Source organism: Balaenoptera physalus (genome assembly GCF_965194825.1).
Source record: "Balaenoptera physalus genome assembly, chromosome: 17".
In the NCBI taxonomy this organism is placed as follows: Eukaryota; Metazoa; Chordata; class Mammalia; order Artiodactyla; family Balaenopteridae; genus Balaenoptera; species Balaenoptera physalus.
Genome location: NC_138895.1, coordinates 69519551 through 69537787, shown reverse-complemented (window position 1 = coordinate 69537787; position 18237 = coordinate 69519551). Strand labels below are relative to the sequence as shown.

Sequence of the window (18237 nt, the reverse complement as noted above, 5' to 3'; positions counted from 1 at the left end):
GTGTTTGCAGTGGTCATGCTTGAACAGAACCCCCAGAGAGGTTCCATTTCTGGGGCCAGCGCTGATCTGTTGGAAGCGGCGGCTGCTTGGAATACTATCTGGAGAAGAATCTTCGGCTGTGTCCGGGCCCACGGACCGATGGGATCAGTCTGTCTCGGTGCTGGTGGGCAGGTGGCCGCAGGCGTGTTTGAAGTAGATGAACTGCTAAGGGAGAAGCCACATTTTCTTTCCAGATCAGGGCATGGTCAATTCCATGTCAATGGAATGCAAAACCTAGAGTCCTGATGTTACTGAATCAGGTCTGACTGCTTGACGCTCAAAAATCAATATTCCAGAGAGAGACAAAAGTTGGCGAAAAGGAAAGCTGCCTTTAATCAGAATGCTGGCAATGTGGGGAAATGGTGGACCCAGTGTTCCCCAAAAACCACCTCCCAAAATTCTGCTCAGCCATGAAGTTTGTAAAGGGAAAAAGGGAAGTAATCTCAGTTAATCACTGAGATCGGGGGTCAGAGTCGTCGCCATCCCTCACTGTGTGCAGGCTTGTCGGCTTCTTGTGATTCTTCTTTAGGCGCTATCTTGTTCACACAGTTTGTTCGTGAGATTGCTGAAAGAAAAGCTAGGGAAGAGATCTGGTTATCTGCTGATTACTTATTCTTCATTTCTAATTTGATCTATGGAAAGAACCAACAGATTAGACGAGGTGTTGTGTGATCAAAAGATTTGAAAGGTGTGCTAGGGCCGGAGGTGAGTAGAGCATGGGGCGCCTGGTTTGAGGTTAGTGACAAGACAAAGGAGCCTCCTGCAGAGAGCTCTTTCCTGCCAAAAGCTGCTTACACTGACTGCCTTTGATTGGGTTCTTCCAGAAACAGGCTCTGAGACTGGGATTCGAGTACAAGTAGCTAACTGGGAGGTGATCCCCAGATGCTCTGATAGGGGAGCAGAGGAGTGAGACAGGAAGGGTTAGAAGCTGCTCGGGGCAGGGTATGTGGGTATGTTAAGGAGCAGGTCACCATTGTGGACACCTGGGATTTATGAACATCTGTGGGAACGTCTGGGCTCCGGTCCTGCCGGGGACCTCCAGGAGATGGTATAGAATACATCTCAGATTTTTCCTACCCAGAGGATGAGAAAACCGCAGAATCTATCTACCAACCCCCACCGATCGTTGGTTGAGGGCTGCTTCTGGGGCTGCATTAGTTCCCCAGCCCTACTGGCCGGTTCTGTGGGCTCACCAAGCACAGCCCTGGAGCCCGAGAAAGCCTGCAGGCAGAGGTCGCAGGCGCATAGGACAAGCTAACGAGGTAAGAGCGGGGCCCTGACAATATCCGCTATGAGAATTATGGCAGGAAACTAGGATTGAGTGGTCTTCAAACAGCTGGCACGTGGTAAGAGCCAGATGCCTCTCTGCGGCATATCTATCTACTCTTTGGAGGAAAGTGCTATATATAAGCGTCTGTAACCCCACGAAAGCTGTGGAGTGAGGCTGTCTGGAAGTAGAGCAGTGTCTTTAAACACACAGTCCAAGAAAGAGAAAGGGGATTTAAAAGGGGTTTCTTCTCTTTTGAAGGATATAGAAGGAATCTAATTCAAGACCTCAGGCACCCCTCCCCTTATTCCACTTTATCTCCTTCCACAGGGCCTGGAACCTCATTGGGGACAAACCTAATACCCTCTCTGTCTTTGGTGCCCCTGGCTCCACGCCCTCTCCCTTCCGCCAGCTCCTGCTTGTGCAGATTGACTTCACTTCTTGCCCACATTCTCCTTGGACCTTCCCTCCTCTCCATCTCCTCTGGGTCCTCAGCCCACTCTCCGATCTGTGTCATCAAAGCGAGTCCCCAGTCTGGTGAGGGGATGATAACCCATGGGATTTGCGCTGGCTCAGTCCCAGGCGCAGAAGCTGTCGATGGCTCTCAGTTGCCTGGCACGTTGAGTGCCAAGTCTTGAGCCTAGCCTTTGAGGCCCTGCGTGTCTGTGATCTGTCTGAACATTGCAGCCTGACCGCTCCTTCACTTGGCCGTCATCAAGTCCTCCCTGCACGCTGGCTTTCTGAGCTAAGGGGCACATGGAGGACCAGGCTTCACTTCACAGATGAGGTAAGCAAGTTTCAGAGAAGGTGAGTAACTTGCCCAGCTAGTAAGTGGCAGAGCCCGACACAGTCCCTCCAAAGCTGATGCACTTTCCACTGTGCCAAGCTTCACTCTCCCTTCCTTTCCCCTGTCCCTTTCCACTCTCAGAACAATCCAAATCCTCTTATCAGTTCCAGAAAGTGTGTATGGGAGAAGGACAGAAGTGGGTAGATGTTCTGGGGTTCATCTTTCACCTGGGCCTGACTCTCTTTGTTAGATGAATAAGTGATGGGAGGTCCCTCTGAGACAGAGGCAGGGCTCCGTGGCCTGTGGGGACCATTTTCACTAGTCTACTTGCACAGTAGCTATCTTTTTTTTTTTTTTTAAAGACTCTTTGAGTGGAACTTTCCCCTCAAGCTGCTGGAGGAAGAAGAGCCCTGCTTCTCCTGTCCCCAGCTCCCTGCCCTTACACAGACCCCAGGGACTCTATGAAATCCTTTAGAATAGACAGCAAATGCAGTCTGTGTGTGCTGTCCCATCTTTGCCCCCGTTCCTGCACTCCTGGCAGACGTTACTAGTTGATCATAGAACTTCCTCCCTATGAGCTGGGAACCATGCCCTCACTGCTCTTTATGGGGCTCAAAGAGAAGTTCTCACCTAGAAGGAATCTTGGATGTACTGCAGCAGTACCTCCAAGATGGACTGATGAGAAAACCGTACATCCAAGATGTACTGATGAGAAAACTGTAGCCCAGAAAGGGAAAGTGACTGTTCTCAGAGTCACACAGCTGGCCAGTGATTGTCATCAGCGTTGGCCCTCCCCTCCTCTGCAGCCCCGGCCATGTGAAATGTCATCATTCCTGCTGGCTCTGCTGGCTGAAATAACAAATTTCTCCCCTGGGATTGCACTTCTGGACCAGGAAGTCTGGCCAGCTGTTGAGCCACATTGTCATACGTTGAGAAATCCTTATCGAAGAGCCCTTGATCCCAGGCACTGTGAATTATGGACCACTTACTTCCCTTCTTCCATCCTGTGACCTGAAGTGTCGTCTCTCTGACTCCTGGGGACACTGATGATGAGGTAAAGGATGAGAAGCCAGTCTCCTGTTAGCAAATGAGTGGTGTGTGGGGCTTCCTGAGAATTCCATTTATCTAGGGCCATGGTTCTCAACAGGGGCCGATTTTGCCCATCTAGGGGGGGATGTGGCAGTGTCTGGGGACATTGTTGGTTGTCACAGCTTGGAGGGGTGATGATGCCACTGGCATCAAGTGGGTATAAGCCAGGGATGCTGCTACACCCTGCAATGCACAGGACAGCCCCCACCATAAAGAACTATCTGGCCCCAAATGTCAATAGTGCTAAGACTGAGGAACCCTGGCCTAGGGCCCGGGGAATGACGAGTGGAATGACTGGTCCTCGCCCATGTAGGATGTCCAGTCCCCTGCCTTTGCTCAGCCTGCCCCCCTCAGCTGGAAGTCCTTGCTTCCCCCAACACAATTTATTCAAATCCTTCTCTGCATTCAAGGTCTCTCCTGATTCCCATCTATGGGAGGGAGCCTTTCCTGACTATTCCTAAGCAGCCTTAACTGCTTCTCCTCTGAGCCTACAAGGTGCTTCTAGAACTTGTCTCAGTCAGTCTCGTACTAGTGATGGGTGCACTTCCCCATCTCCCGCTGCATTTAATTCCTTGAGTGGTGCAAAGTCAAAAAGCTTCCATGCCTTTGGAATCAGGCACAACTGTGTTCAGGTTGTGCCTGTGATCATAGGTGACCTTGGGTAGGTAACTTAGAGGACCTCCCTGAACTTCACTTTTCTGTCCATATAACCACAGAACACTTTCGGAACACGTCCTAAGTACCAGGTGCTATTCTACGTGCTCTACGTGTGTAAACTCATTCAATCCTCACAGCAGCCCTGTGAGTAAGTGCTATTATGACCATTTCTGTTTCATGGATGAAGGAAAATGAAACACAGAGGTTACCTGACTACCAAGTTCACTGGCCGGGAAGTGGCTGCTCCAGGAGCCGCAGACGGGTGGTCCGGTCCCTCTGGTAACCACGGTGCCTTCTGCCTCCTTCACGGGATGAGCCTCAAAGGGTGTGAGATCTAAGGGAGAAGGCCTGCGTGATGAGTGGTCCAAACTTGCCCAGTTTCTGCTCTGCTCTTCAGCCTAATACAGCACCAGTATACCTTCCAGAACATTGTCGATGTTCTATGATACACTGCGTCCTGTCACAGCCCTGCAATGTCTTTGTAAAACCGAGGCACAGGGAGGTTAAGTAAATTCCTCAAGGGCCCCAAACCGCAGAGCCTGGGTTGGGTTTGTCTCCAAAGACCTGGCTCCTGTCTGCACCCAAATTCTGTAATTGCTGGTGTAAGTGAAAATCTCCTCCTTTAGACTGTGAGCAGTTTGAGACGGGGGATAGGGGACAGGTTAGGCACGACTTAGCTTCCCCAGCGCCTCTCCCACTTTGGGGCTGCACGCGGTAGGCATTCAATCAATGTTTGTTAGGTGAATAAACGGCTCAGAGCTCCTGGGGCAGAGGCCCGCTTACACAGGCAGAAGGTACTCAAATAGGATTCCAGAGCTTGTCTGTGGGGCAGCCGGGGGCTGAGAGCTTGGGCTGTGGGCCCAGGAACCTGGAGGAACAGGGCGCCTGTTTGACCTCAAGGAGCACCTGCCAGCCTCTCCCTGCCACATCCCCATCAAGGCCTGCAGCAGCAGGAAAATTGTACACTTTCATTACCCAGCGACCCAAGAAGTGCAATTAAGTTGAGAATTAGTTGGCATAATTAATTAGACGGGTAAATAGCTCCCTGTCAACACCAATCAATCCATTCTGCATATAATCAGCTCAGTGCAGGCAGGCCGGAGCTCAAGCAGCTGCTGCTGCTGCCGGCAGGCCAGGGCCTAGGGTGGGAGCAGAAATGGGACAGGGTGTCCAGCCAGGTACCCTAAACCCAACCCACCCCCAGGTCCTCCTACAACTGCTTTTCATGGGAGCAGCCTCCTGGCAAGTCCATCTTCGGCACCCAGCAAAGCCACAGCTTAACTCCCAGGAAGCCACAGCTGCAAAGTCCCTTTGCTCCCTCAAGTTTCCTACTTTTGAGTTCCCAGTCCATTGCTCGAGGTTTCTGACATGCATAAAAACCACAAGAGCTCCCTTTTTTTTTTCCCCCTTTTTTTGGCTAATAAATTTGCAGATGCTTTTTTAAAAATTAAGGTATAACTTAGATGCAGTAAAATTTACCCTTGTTACTGTACAGCTTTATGAGTTTTGAGGAATGTGTACAGTTGTATAACTGTAACCGAGCAGGACACTACAGGGTCTTCCTGGGACAGACCTCCCCACGTCCTCAACCTGCCTCTTGTGTGTAGAAAAACTTTAGCTTCCTAGGCCTTCCCCGACTTCCAAAGAATAAATTTAATCAGAGAAGTGATAAAAGGCAAAAGCAAAGGAAAACAGTCAAGCAAGACAAAATAATAGTTTAGCCATTGTTTAATGGCTAAAGTCAAGGACATCTAACTCCTCCTCAAGGACTATAGATAATATTCTGAGCCATGTCCTTTGAGCCATTTTGCAGATATTGAAACCCCCATCAGGTGGAAGGGTTAACTGTATGCTGCCCACAAGCACATAGACCCCAGACCAGTTGGAACCAGAAGGTTGATGATGTTGACTCCTGATTACCTCACCACCAACCAATCAGAAAAATGTCCACGAGCTGACCACACACCCTGCAACCCCTCTCCCTCATCCTATCTTTAAAAACCTTTCCCTGAAAGCCATTGGGGAGATCAGGTCTTATAAGCAAGCACTAGCTGCCTGGACTCCTTTCTTGCCACCCTGCAATAAACGCTGCCCTTTCCTTCACCACAACCCGGTGTCACTGGATTGGTTTACTGGGCGCAGGTGAGTGGACCCAAGTATGGTTCAGTAACATAACCACCAGCATGATTAAGATCTAGAATACTTCTATCACCACACAAAAAAATCCCCATTCCCTTCTGTAGTCAACTGCTTCCCCCACCCCCAGCCCCTGGCAACTACTGATCAGTTATCTCTCCCAAAAGTTTTACCTAGGGACTTCCCTGGTGGTCCAGTGGTTAAGACTCTGCCCTTCCACTGCAGGGGGCATGGGTTCAATCCCTGGTTGGGGAACTAAAGATCTCATGTGGTGTGGCCAAAAATTAAAAAAATAATAATAATAAAATAGAGAAGTTTAAAAAACAAAGAACAACAAATACCTCAATATTAAAAAAAAAAAACGTTTTGCCTATTCCAAAATGTCCTATAAATGGAATCATACAGTGTGAGCCTTTTGAATCTGGCTTCTTTGTCTTAGCATAATGCACTTGGGATACATTCATATTGTGGTGTGCGTCCCTGCTTAGCTGCTTTTTATGGCTGAGTCATGTTTCATTGCATGCATGTGCCACGTTTTGTTTATCCCTTTCCCAGTTGAAGGACATTTGGTTGTTTCTAGTTTGGGGCATTTATGAATAAAGCCACTGTAAATGCTCATATAGAGGTTTTCGTATGAACATAAGTCTTCATTTCACTTAGATAAATACCTAGGAGCAAGATTGCTGGGTCTATGGTAGGTGTATAGATAACTTTATAAGAAACTGCCAAACTGTTTTCTAAGATCCTGTACCATTTTACATGCCCACCATCCATGTAGGAGACTTCTGGTAGCTCCATATCTTTGTTACTGCACAGACTTTACAAAATGATGACATCCACTGCTGGTGACAGCAGGGCCAGCTACATAATTTACGTGGCCCAATTCAAAATGAAAATGTGAGGCCCCTTGTTTCAAACAAAAGGAAAAAGTGCCATTAATGGTATTAAAATAGAAAGGTTTTTCCTTTCTTCTGTAGTCTTTCTCTCATCTTCTCATGGTATTTTTTAAAATTTGCTATTTAATGTTTTAAGTGAAGAAAAACTAAAATTAAAAATTATTAGCATGAACTTTACCATTTACCACTTATTTTTATATTGTGCAATGCCATTTTTTTAAAAGACTTTTTTTCTTTCTTTCTTTTTGGCCGCAGCTTGCAGGATCTTAGTTCCCTGACCAGGGATCAAACCCAGGCCCATGGCAGTGAAAGCGCCAACTCCTAACCACTGGACCACCAGGGAATTCCCATGTGCAAAGCCATTATAAATGCAAATACGAGAGCTTTTAACTTGTATGTAGAATCACTGAAATTACATGGTCTGTATTTCATTTATACATGCGTATATATTTTGTTCTTATCGGAAAGTGGAAATGCTGCAGGTGGCCAAATGGTCAGAACCTGCCCAAGGTGGCCATTGGGCTGCCAGGTGAATCAGGGCTCTCCCTCCGAGCTGGGCTGGGAAACTCTTCCTCTGGTTTTTTTCTTCTGAAAATAACTCTATTGGCTTTTGCTTTTGTTTTGTGAATATTACGGGTTCATTATAATAATTTGGGGAAAACAAGCAAAAATAAATAAAATGAATTAAAATGAAAGAAAAAAATCAAACATCTTCCATAGCCACACCATTAGACATTGTAATTTTTTTAATATAAATTTATTTATTATTTATTTATGGCTGTGTTGGGTCTTCGTTGCTGCATGCAGGCTTTCTCTAGTTGCGGCGAGCGGGGACTACTCTTCGTTGCGGTGCGTGGGCTTCTCATTGCGGTGGCTTCTCTTGTTGCGGAGCACGGGCTCTAGGCGCACGGGCTTCAGTAGTTGTGGCACGTGGGCTCAGTAGTTGTGGCTCAGGGGCTCTAGAGCGCAGGCTCAGTAGTTGTGGCGCACGGGCTTAGTTGCTCCGCAGCATGTGGGATCTTCCCGGACCAGGGCTCGAACCCGTGACCCCTGCATTGGCAGGCGGATTCTTAGCCACTGCATAGTAAGTTTTAACATTTTCTTGTGTGTTGTGGCAACAGTGTAGATTAGATCCTGCAGAACCCACTGCAATCTCCCTCTCATGTGCTTTCCCATGGCATCTGGGAAGCTCAAAACTCTTTTCCCCAGGCCTCCCAAAAGCAGAGCTCTGCATGGAACCCACGCTCTGACAGGCAGCAGCATCCTCACATGACTTGGAAGGTTTTTCTGTGGCAGCAGCTTAAGCAGACAGGAACGCTGCTGCTACTCCACGGCGTCAGAGGTGGAGAGCGGTGGCAGCAGGAAGGCTTCCACTGGAACAGTCCGTGGTGGGGCTGGGCATCTTCCTGGCTGGGTTGTTTTCTGTTGCATCCAAGTGTGGTTCCCTAGGCCTCCTGGGAATTTTGTAGTGAACTAAGACTCTGGCAACAAACCCCTTTCTACTTAACCAGTTAGAGTGGATTCTGTTGTCTGCAATGAAGAACTCAGCCTTTGGGTCTCAGCTTAACTTTTATTGTCTCCTTCATAGCACTTACCAAAATATGGAATTGCCTTGTTATATATTTGTTTACCTACTTAGTGTCTTTTAATGAGGAGGAACCAGTTCTGTCTTGTTCACCACTTTGATCCCAGTGGCTATCCCACAGCAGCACTTGGTAGATATCTGTTGGGTGAAATAATTGGTCACCTTCCAGCACCCCCTACCCCAAGAGAGAGCAGAAACACTAGCCTCAGCCACTCCTGTGGACCAAGTGGGCTGTATTCCCTCTATGTGTACAACTGATCCCCCCACCACCAACACTTGCTGATTGCTTCTTTTTGCAGAGAAAAGCAATGTTGTAGAAGATTCCCGCTCGCACCCCTCTTTGTCGCTAGTGACTTAAAAAGACTATAAGGATGAATCAGCTCACTGTGGCCAACTCCCTGCTCCCCTTCAATGAGCAAAGCCCTGCTCTGTGGTGAGTATATGTGTCTGTGTGTGATAGCTGGGGACAGATTTCTGAATAGAATAAGACCCACAGACTCAGGAGGGCAAACATTATATCATTCATTCATTCCACAAACACGTACCAAGTGCCTCCTAGGCATGTATGTGCAAGGTGCTGGAAGGGACCCAGACCTCCCGGTAAATGCCCCTTTGTAATCAGACTTTCTCCTTTTGGCCATCAGACTGTCACCTAAATTAGTTGAAGACTCTAAGCGTTAAATTATGAGCCTGATAATGCAACTTTGCCATGTGGTTGTGCAATTTCAGGTACAAACCTTATGTTTGAAACACAGGTGCAGGAATAGATGTTAGTGACATGATTTGAAAGGATTACTGTGCAAGCAGCCCAGCCCCTGGATGCCTGCCAACTTCAGGCCAGAACCATGACACCCATGAGCTCTGTGATGAAGGTGGCCTCATGGCTGTGCATCCCAGCACAGCTTGGGGTGCCAGGACATATACCGTGACCTCTGCCATTGCCATTACACCTGTTGGAACTGTGGGCAAAACCACTGCCCTGTTCCAGGTCTGAACCTGGAAGGGGCAGGCCCAGTTCCTTGTGGCCCCAGGGCTGCTGGGACCACACCTACCACCACCTGTCTCACCTGTCAGAGGGGGTGGAGTGGGAGGGCCCTGAGAGGTGAGTGCTGTAACCCTTTCCTCTCCTCTGGCTAGGGGACCTTGCTGTATGTGGAGCATGGGAGATGGACCTGAATGTGTTTCTGGCCAGTTCATGGAAAGGCCTGCTTGGTTATTGAAATCAGAGCCTGCCCATCTTTGGAACTAGGAACGAGATCTTTGATCAGGCTAAAGTTTGGGGATCTAGAAATGAACCCACTGCAGCGTCTGCCCTCAAGGAAAACCAAGCAAATACAGTAGAATACGAGAAGCCTTTTGTGTCATCATCAAATGCTCAAGGGCCCACCATGGGCTCTGCACAGCCTATAGCATGACCCCCGCTGTGGTCGTGCCTACAGTCCAGTGGGAAAGAGGGCAAATGAAACGTCATGACATTGAACTGGGGTGAGTGTTGAGGTCAGAGGAGCAAGAGCCAGGAGCGTACAGAGCGGGAGGCTGACCTAGCCTGGGGTCAGGAGGCCTCTCTGAGGTCACGACAGGTTGGAGGCATTAGCTGGGGGAGGTGGGAGGGAATGGGTGCCCCAGGGGTGCAGGGGTTGGGTGTGTGCTGGGGGGGCAGGGAGGAGTGGGAAGAGGTGAGCTCCAGAGGTCAGACCCTGGTGGGAGGGGGGACGGCAAGAGGACCTCGGTCTTTATCTCATGGATGTGGGAGCTACAGAAGCTGTCACGCGGACGGAGAGAAGGCCAGACAAGCGTTTTCTGTGACGGCTGCCTCTGGCCTCAGTGTGGCAAGAACACAGCCCCTCAGGGAACATCCTGGCAGTCAGGGGCGAGGCCCTCTTCCTCCTGAGTGCCCTGTCAGCACGGCTCAGAGCAGTGACTCCCAGAAGCTTCCAGCAACAGGCTGACTCACGCGGTGGCGGCCGCTCGCCCAGTCAAAGATGGAGCTGGAAGGGCCATGCCCTTGCGCTGCCCGGGACAGATGACAGAGACGTGCCAGCTGCTCTCTGCAGGGCGTGTCTGAGGAAAACCTCCTCCTCCCACCCCATACGAGGCCTCCTCAGCCTCCCTGGACTTGCCCAGCTGGCTGCGCCCTGGCTTCTGGCTTGTCACAGCCAGAATAACCAGATGAGACCTGTGGGCCCGCGGCCAAGCCCTGCCACATTACCGAGTCCTGGCTGGGAAGGGGCCAGGTCTGGGAAACCTCTGCCTCCTCCCAAAGCACCATGGGAGAATCCACGCCCCAAACCGGTCCCTTCTCTCCAGCCTCCTTCCTTCCCCAGTAACCTTTCTCCTCACTTAGCCTCTTGACTCCCTCTATATTTTCAATTTTTATTTATTGACTTTTGTAAGCAGAGGGAACTGGAAAGGAGCTGAGAGTCACAGTGAGCATGATTCTGAAGCCCACTCACCCCGACTTCCCTATCACTGGACCAGTGACTGCAGGGGACTGTGCAAAGACCGTGGGCTGTGGTCAGGTCGGATGCCACCCACAATCTGGCTGTGACCCCTGCCAAGCAGATGGAGACCATGACCCGTGGGGGAGGATGGAAGTGCAGGGAGAGGTCAGGGGTGAAAAGAAAAGCTCTTAACAGCTGCAACTGCCCTAGCACAGGCAAACGCCCAGAACCTCTGGTCTTCACCCTCGGGTAAATGGAAAATTCCTCATGTGCTCCCTGTGGGGTGAAACAGCAAACCCACCTGAATCCAGGACAGAACATATTTTTCGGCTGCCCACAAGCTCCTCAGACGTCCATTGTTAAAGGTGTACAAGAATGTTCGCTACAGTAATTGTTACTGATTGGGAAGAATTCGATGTTCTAGAATTAGAAGACCTAGAGCGGCTTGGGCTGCGAGGACAAAGTACCACAGGCTGGGGGTGGAGGGGTCAGGGGTGGGGTGGGGCTTAAACCGTGGTAATTTGTTCTCTCGCAGTTCTGAAGGCAGGAAGACCGAGATCAAGGTGTTGGAAGGGTTGGTTTCTTCTAAGGCCTCCCTCCTTGGCTGGCAGACGGCCACCTTCCTTCTGAGTCTTCATCTGATCTTCCCCCGAGCAGGTCTGCATCCTAATCTCCTGTTCTCAGAGACAGTTTCACTGCGGTTACAAAGAACGAGGAAGATCTATATGTATTGACAGGGAAAGAGTTCCCAGCTTATTGTTACATGGAAAAAGTCAGTCACTGGACAATATGATACTGATATCAGTGGTTCCCTCTGGAGAGGTAACAGGACTGGGGTAAGGGTGGGGTGAGGGAGACATTTATGTGCGTAAGTCTGTGCAGAGATTGGATTATTGTTCTCAATTCTTCATTCCCCTCCTTGCCCTGGCTTTGCAGCTTCTCCCCTGGGGGCTGGGTATACTTCCCTGGCCCATGGATGTTGAACTTGGCCAGGTGACTTGGTTTGGCCAATAGAATTTGGATGGAGGTGCCCAGAGCAGAGGACTTAAGTGTGCTTGCTTGGTATAGTTTGGTCTCTCAGGCTTCTGTGACCCTCAGTGAGAAGAAGGCACCCCAGGAAATGGCTGACCATGAAGACCACGGTCTTTAAGACTGACCAATGGAGACCATGAAGACATGACAAGCAGCGCTGAACCCAACCACAGCCTGGCGCTAGCCCAGCCGACAACACATCTGTGAGCAAGAAAAATACATGCTTACCTGGAAAACATTATGCTGAGTCAAGTAAGCCAGACACAAAAGGACGAATATCGTATGATCCCACGTACATGAAATATCTAGAAAAGGCAAATTCACAGACAGAAAGTAGATTAGAAGCTACTGGGGAGGAGAATGAGGGGAGAGAAGGGAAAGGAGGGTTATTACTTAATGGGCACAGAGTTTCTGCTTGGGATGAAAAGGTTTTGAAAACAGATAGTTATGATAGTTGCACAACATCACAAATGTACTTAATGCCACTGAATTGGACACTTAAAATGGTTAAAGTGGTAAATTTCGTGTTATGTATATCTCATACCACAATTTTAAAAAATAATAATGTAATATACCAAAAATACATTGAATTGTACACCTTACTTTTTAAAATATTTATTTTATTTACTTATTTTCCTTATGCTGGGTCGGGTCTTAGCTGTGGCACACAGAGTCTTTGCTGAGGTATGCAGGATTCTCTCTAGTTGTGGTGTGGTGGCCTCACAGCATGTGGGATCTTAGTTCCCTAACCAGGGATTGAACCCATGTCCCCTGAATTGGAAGGCAGATTCTTTACCACTGGACCACCAGGGAAGTCCATGAATTATACACTTTAAACAGGTAAATTGTATGGCAGGAGAATCATATTTCAATAAAGCTATTCAAAAAGAAACCCACATTGTTTAAGCCATTAAGTTTTGGGTGATTTGTTAAGCAGCACTTGTGCAGCACTAGCTGACTGATACAGTACGTATGCATGTGTTTTATAATGAGCACATATTATCTGTGTAATAAAAATATGCAAAATCAGAATTTATCGGGTTCCCTCCGAACAGGCCCCTGTTTTCTGTTTTCCTGCCCAGTGGTGGCACCAGGTCATTTATGGACATTGCTCCTCTAAATTTGGAGTGACACTTTGCTTCTCTCTTTATTCTTGGCAGTAACTCAGACCCAAGTCCTGGCCGTTCCTGTAGACTGTGTCTCCACTCGGCTCTGCAGCATCTCCCAGAACATGTTTTCATCTCCCTAGGCCTGGATTGTTTCCTGGCTTCCCAGGTGGTCTCCCTGCCAGGGTCGATCCAGGCCATAGGGGAAGAATAATTTGCAACCTGTTTCCAGTACGTTACTCTGCTCAGCCAGCCCTGAGCCTGCCTCTCAACATACACACACACACACACACACACACACACACACACACACATGCTTTTCATCTGTAAAGAAGGCTTACGAAAGTCTCTGCTGCGCATCAGAACAAATCTAAGCCCCTCAAATGTCACCTGGATATGCACCTCAGGGGTACGATGTGATGATGTCCCAAAATTGATCAGCTGGAGAAAAAGCTGCTGTAGGCAGTCAGGCCTCTGCTCCCTTCCTGTCTCTCTTTCACATCTGTTCTTCCTCCACCTTCAGGATTTTATGGAAGATGAGAAAACCTCCAGTGCTGCAAACAAAGGGAATGTTCAGTTCAAAACATTGGTTTAGAAGTTGAGAACGTGAAAGACTCTAATGACTAATTGTTGTGGCTTCTAATTCAAAACTGAAAGAGGACATAACATAACCAAGACAATGGATAAGAGATGATTGTTTAGAATATAGCTCAAAATTGTTAAAGGAATTGAGTTTTAGTGTCGACACAAAGCTCTTTCCATCCTTTTTTATTTCTTCATGTGAACAGAGTGTCTCAACACTTACATCTATAAATATGGAAAATAGGAACAGAATTAATGCTGAATCCCATCTCATTCTAGAAAAAGGGACTAGCTAGCCATGCAGACATGAATTAAGTGGGATTAAAAAGTTGTATCCATCTCATGGATATTTGTTTCAGATTTTCCATTTAATAATTATTCTTCAAAATCATAAATATATTTATGATTTTTGATTGTGTACTAACAAAAATAGTGATATGTCAATTTAGAAGAAAAATATGACACAAAACCTTATGGTCACAGGAAACAAAATTTTCAATTTATGTACATATTCTTGCTGCTGAGAGGCAAGTTAGGGTGCCCAATAACACATTCAAACAAACTATTATATGAAGATAAAATTCTGGGGGTGGGAGTATAATGGAAATATGAGTTCTGGGGTGAAAATAAATGGAAACTTAACAAATGTTAGAGAAGCTTATTCATGTGTATTTAAAATAGGTTATGGTTTGTATGGAATCCATAAGGTATTTCGATTTCATTGGATGCCTGGTTAAAAAAAAATCATACATGCAGTTTTATTTTTAGAAAATCAGCATATACGGTCTACTGGAAATTACATCCTTTGTAACTGAATTTACAACGAAAACGTTTAGATACAAATTTAGCGTTAATCGAGGAGGTGTGTAGACGCTTTTCAAGATTATTGTAGGAGGTGCACGTGAGGAAACACTTGAGGAAACTGCTGCTGGGGGTGACGGATGTGCTGTTGAGAGCCCCGCGCCGTGGTCCGACTCGGGACGGAGCCCCGCCTGGCGTAGCTACGAGCCGCTCGAACTTGGGCAGGTCGCCCAGCCTCTGTGAGTTTGCGTTTGCGCCTCCGTACGTGTAGTGCAGCGGTAACACCGACCCCCTCCGGCTGGTCTACCCCGGGAGTAGATGAGCCGCCGCCGTGAAAGCGTTTAGCCTCCATTCAGCCAAGTGAAGGGGGGAGGTGGGGAAGGGAGAAGCAATCCTGGAAGGAAAAGGGGATCCGATTGCTCAGAGCAGGTGACCTTTGACCTGGCTGAAGAAGGGCAAGGAGGAGATGCCGGCACAGAAAAGGGGCCTGATACGGGAAAAACCGTGTCAGGCGGAGGGAACAGCCCTCGCGAAGGCCTGGAGGTGGGAACGGCTTGCTCCAGGAGCCCCTGCCCCCAGCCCCCGGAGGGAAGGGACAACCTGCCTTCACCCCGCCACGGTCACCCATCACTAGACGAGACTGGGGGTCGCCGCCTGCAGGAGCCTCTGCGCCTGCGACCCTGAAGGGCACGTAACACCGACCACTGAGCCCTTTATTTCGGACTCAGGGCGCAGCCAGCCGTCGGTCCCTCCACCGCATCCAGGAGGTGCTCAATGGGGCTTCTGTATCTGCCCAGATTCTGCCGCAGCTTGGGCTTCCTTGAGGCAGTAAGGAAGTCAGTCAACGCTCCCCGGGCCTGGAGACCTGGGTGAAACTGCCGCGACGCTCCCGGTTTGCCGTTCTCGGCGTCCCCGGATTCCTCCGTATGTGTGCGCTGGGGGCGGGATCCCTCTGCCCGGGCCTCTGTTCTCCCGCACCTGCCGGGCGGTCCTGGGGCCCCAGCGACCTTAGCCCGGAGCACACTCCCTCGGCCGGGTTCTCGCAGCGGAGCGTGGGAGGGAGAGCTCCCCCAGGGTTGGGTAAGTTCCATTCAATCTGCGAGGCCCGGGGTCCAGGCAACCTACGCCGTCCGCGACTCCTCCTAACGAGACGGGAGGACGCCCTAAGGCGCCCACCCCTTGTTTGCACCGACCTCACTCCCAGGGGTCTCTCTCCAAATGATCCGCGCTCCCCCGCCCAATGTTCTCTACACCAACAACCAGGAATTCTGGTGCCTGCTCTTACGATAATATTATTTTTTACCTTCTTACGCTGATGTTGCGAGTTTCCCCCTTAACATCCCCCAATTCTGGGTGATTTAAAAAACACTCCCCAACACTTCATAATGAAACATTTTCAGATAAACAGAAACGTTGCAACAATTGTACAGTGAATATTCGTACACCCACCTCCTAGACCTACGTTAACGTCTCACTGCTCTCGCAGTCTCCTGAATCTCTCTCCACCTCTCTGTCCTTAGGTCCATCAGTCTATCAAACCATCTTACCCTTTGAAACACTTCAAACTTGCAATCGTCCAAAGCCCTTCTGTTAGCCTGTCGTTGGCTGGAGTTCAGTCTTAGTTTACATTTTTTAAGGTAAAATTTACACAGAGCGAAAAATACAGATTTTAAGTGTGCCTTCCTCTGGTTGATTTTAGATGGTACGTGGAAGAGTGCTTTTTATTTTAATATTTATTTTAACGTGTATTAGGAGAAAAATAAACACCTGTTTTCCACTTATAATAGTGACAAAGTTTCCTTTAACAATGAATGTATTTAAATGAGCTGATATAAAGGGCTGTGGGTAAGGGAGGGGAGAGGGCTTTCAAGATGCTGAGGCTGCGACCCGAGATGTCGTTTCCAGAGCTGCGGACGCTTCTAAGAGTGGTCTCAGCCGCCGAGCTCCGGGCAGAGATGGAAACTTGGGGCGTCATAAGAGGCTGGGCACCGGACTGGATCTGGGGATCTGCGGTGGGGCCGGAGTAGTGTGCATTGTGTGTGCGCGTGTGTGTTTTCAAATCATTATGCATGTGCGGCCCGACACCAGTTGTTTGAGGCTGAGAGTGTCTCTGTGAACGCAGCACCCAGCACAAGGCTGGGGACACGGTAGGTGCCCAAGCAGTGTTTCACGAGATCACGAATGTGCAAACGCTTTGTAAACAGTCTACAAAAATAAGAGTTTACAACAGCAGGGCACATGGGGTCTGACAAGTCACAGTGCTTGTTGATTGATAAATAGACCGGCAGGCGGAGGAAAACCGGAGCGGCGTGGCCGGTTCAGCCAGGGCCCGCACTGGGGCCGGCAACTCCTGTGTCGGGGGTCAGGGACTCAGCGGAGAAAATGAAAACGTGGTTTTCCGAGCATGCGCACTGGGCCGCCGCAGCAGCCTCATTATTCTACTCCGGGAAGCGCTTGCTAGGTGCCTCGTTAGCGCAGTAGGTAGCGCGTCAGTCTCATAATCTGAAGGTCGTGAGTTCGATCCTCACACGGGGCACGATACTTTTGTTCGCTCCAGCTCCTTCACTAGTCCTAGAAAGATAAGTTTTAGCTGCTTGTGAGGGGACCTGTAGACCCTGGGCGTCCGCGCTTTTCCGCCCTGGGGTCAACAGCGTGTTGGCATAGCCAACCCGAAGTACCGAGGCGGGGCACTTTCGTTAATAGAAGATACCACTTTTCTGCTCCGCCGCCCTGCCGGCTCCGGCGTTCTGGGCCCCGGTGGGAGGACTGCAAGGGAGGCTGGCGCCTGAAGATGGGGCGGCAGGGGGTGGGGGATGGGGTGTGGGCACGTGAGGAAGACTAGCGCGCGGCGGGCTGGGGCCCGGGTGGGCCCCTCGGGAAGATCCCCACTGTCACCACCAGCGCTGCGGCCCGGGTACCCAGGAGGTGCACTCACCCTGCCGTCCCACCCTCCGCCAGGTGTCCTGCCCTGGCCCTTGAGCCCTGTTGGTGGCGGGAACGTGCACAGCCCTGGGTGAGGGGAGCTCGGGGTGCTCGAGGTCCGGGAGGACGCTGAGGGCGCCGCTGGCTGCAAAGCCGCCTAATGGAGGCCCCAGGGCAGTGCCTGGAACCCAAAGTCTCCTGGGGAGGGTCCTGATTATCAACACCGGGCCCCAGGGAAGGTTGGGTCTAGGCAACTGTGGGGAAGTGGGCGGCACCGTGATGAGAGGCCAGAGAGTGCACCGCGCTGAACACCTTGGTGAGGAGTTTGGGCTGCAGAGCTTTGCAGTGGCAGGAGAAGATCGGTCTCGGGGATGGGGGTGTTAGGGAGGTCATGCAGGCAGCAGCCCGGCCTAACGTGACAGGGGCTGTGCTGACTGCATCTGAAACAGTTGCTGCATTGCAATGATCACCCGTGAAATTTCTGATAATTCAGTCATTCTGAACAGGCCAAATAGCAAATTAAATTGAGATGTGATGTAAAAGGGAAGAACCTTCGTATTCTGTTACAAGTTAATCACTAAACGGATGTTGCCTATAAGCTTAAATTATACATAATGGCCCATCTCTGGGAACCCTGCTTCCCAGGTAATGAGCATTAAGCTGAAACACCTTTGTTTAACTCGCAGGAAACATCCTGACCAGGTCCACCTGTGCACGACTGCAGAGAGGAAGAAATGAACACATCCCCTCAGGAGGCCGATGGGAACCAGGAAGTGTTTGACTTTACTCCCCACCCCAAACACACACTTTTAGTATAAAAGAAGCCTGAATTCTAGCTCAGGTAAGGTGGTTCTTTGGGATACGGGTCCACCGTCTTCTTGGTCTGCTGGCTTTCTG

At 49.6% G+C, this 18237-nt stretch overlaps 2 long non-coding RNA genes across 2 annotated transcripts; one reads left to right on the top strand and one right to left on the bottom strand.

Moving 5' to 3' along the window:
• Positions 1-1292: 1292 nt before the first annotated feature.
• Positions 1293-17208, bottom strand: LOC309646699. Its single transcript, XR_014255539.1, has 3 exons — positions 15868-17208; positions 2787-13589; positions 1293-2756 (listed from the first exon to the last, which is right to left on the bottom strand). It is a non-coding gene; the product is annotated as an uncharacterized lncRNA (long non-coding RNA).
• On the top strand, positions 8793-12071 carry LOC309646697. The gene is made up of 3 exons (XR_014255537.1): positions 8793-8889; positions 9594-11669; positions 11996-12071. It is a non-coding gene; the product is annotated as an uncharacterized lncRNA (long non-coding RNA).
• Positions 17209-18237: the final 1029 nt, after the last annotated feature.